Source organism: Globicephala melas, chromosome 14, assembly GCF_963455315.2.
Source record: "Globicephala melas chromosome 14, mGloMel1.2, whole genome shotgun sequence".
Taxonomy (NCBI): domain Eukaryota; kingdom Metazoa; phylum Chordata; class Mammalia; order Artiodactyla; family Delphinidae; genus Globicephala; species Globicephala melas.
Genome location: NC_083327.1, coordinates 20,340,409 through 20,342,752, shown reverse-complemented (window position 1 = coordinate 20,342,752; position 2,344 = coordinate 20,340,409).

The following is a 2,344-nucleotide window of genomic DNA, read 5'->3' as shown; positions in this document are numbered from 1 at the left end:
TTATATCTCTTCAGGTTCACAATCCCTTGGGGACTGATGTGTTTCAGAATTCAAAGATTTTTTTTAAGTCTTAATTTTAGAAAAATTGTGTCTATCTATGTATATACACACATATATGTTTTGCTGAGAAATACTGAAGTGCTTGATTACTTGATTATGAGTTACTTTCCCAAACTCCACCAGAGGCCAGATAGATATAGAGAGAATATAATAATTATACATATTATATATTCTCTCTATACATATTATATATATACATATTTTTAAATAAATTTATTTATTTATTTATTTTGGGCTGTACTGGGTCTTCGTTGCTACACGTGGGCTTTCTCTAGTTTCCGCGAGCCGGGGCTACTCTTCGTTGAGGTGCACAGGCTTCTCATTGCAGTGGCTTCTCTTGTTGTGGAGCACGGGCTCTAGGCGCATGGGCTTTAGTAGTTGTGGCACGCAGGCTCAGTAGTTGTGGCGCACAGGCTTAGCTGCCCCGCGGCATGTGGGATCCTCCCTGACCAGGGCTTGAACCTGTGAGCTCTGCACCGGCAGGTGGATTCTTAACCACTGCACCACCAGGGAAGCCCCATATTATATTTTGTATATAATAATTATTTACATACACATTCTGTCTCTCTCCCTCTCTCTCTCTCCAGATACATAAAGTTGATGATAAAGAGGCTAACTGAGCAATGAGAGTGAGTGAGCAGGTGGTACAGAGTGAGTGGAAACAAAAGACAGAGCTCCAGGGCAGTGGTCTTCACGATATTTTCATAATAGATGTGCCCAGTCTCTGTTTTAGGTTATAAAAAAATTTCGTGGTAATTTTAAGTAGTTGCAAAGTGTATAAATTCCTCCATATTCTAAGTTTGATACATTTATTTATTATTAGTTAAAAAATTGAAGTGTAATTGACCTACAATGCTATGTTAGTTCCAGGCACCTGACATAGTGCTTTGATATTTCTATATGTTACAAAATGATCACAGGTAACTTTGATATTTTACATTAAAATGGTTACATCACTCTTTAAAATGTATCATATAGAATCCAAATACTATACCACCTTCATATGTATCATGCCATTTAAAAAATACATAAACAAATCCTATTCAATTTTCAAAAAAAAATTTAATGATGTAAGCTCTGAGAAATCTTTATTCCGGTAAGTAATGGGAATGGAAGAAGTTTTATTGTGGTAATATTACTCAATTTTTAAAACCTTCTTTCAAGTTATGTGCTAAAAATACAGCACCTGACAGCTTGATTAGGTGCTCCTTCAATTTTGTTGAAAGCACAGAATTAGAAACCTCCTAACTTGCAAAGTATTTGTTACTTAGTCATTAGATTTCTCTTATATCTGCAAATCTCCCAATAGGGCTTCACTCAGAGTTATGAAATGAGAATTAGTTACTCTTACCGGTTTACTTAGAAGCATATCAGTTTACCCAGAAAGGGTTGGGAAAGTTGAAAAATTGTTAATGTCAATTCCGTTTTGCAAACATATTTTATCTTATTATATGTGATCTTTTTTAAAAAAAAATTTATTTTTTTCTTAAATCCTTGGATATTTACATTTAGTTCATTCAATCTCTGGAAAATATCTGACATGTAAAACAGTCGATCAGGGGTTCCCTGGTGGCGCAGTGGTTGAGAGTCCGCCTGCCGATGCAGGAGACACGGGTTCGTGCCTCGGTCCGGGAAGATCCCACATGCCGCGGAGTGGCTGGGCCCGTGAGCCATGGCCGCTGAGCCTGCGCGGTCGGAGCCTGTGCTCCGCAACGGGAGAGGCCACAACAGTGAGAGGCCCGCGTACCACAAAAAAAAAAAAAAAAAAAAGTCGATCAAACCAGCCCTTTTGTCAAACCAATGAGCCCAATCACACTTACTTTCCATCAGAAGAAATATGGTTTCATTTTCAAATCAAACGTAAGACTTAGTGAGCCTCCCACCAATTATCTTCTTCCTTCCTAATTCTAATGCCAAGGTATTTACATAAGTCATGGAGCTTTGCCAGGAGTTTGTTACTGAATGAAATAAAAGATGCCTACTTTGTCCTACTGAGGCTCTTTTTTTCCCTTTTTTTTTTGCTCTCAGAAGAATCTATCTTCAGGGGCAATACATTTTGTGATAATAGGTAAAAATTGGAAGGGATAGGTTGTTGAGCAAAAAATTGCCATGATTCTGCTGCCCCACTACGCCATACATCTTAAGACTGAAACACCCCAACAGAGATATCTAACGCCTTGCTTCAATCTTAACAGATATATATTTAAGACAGAGAATGGTGCCATGGTCTATCTGGGTTTATGGTATCGTTACCAAGGCTGTTGCCCCAGAATCATTCCCCTGC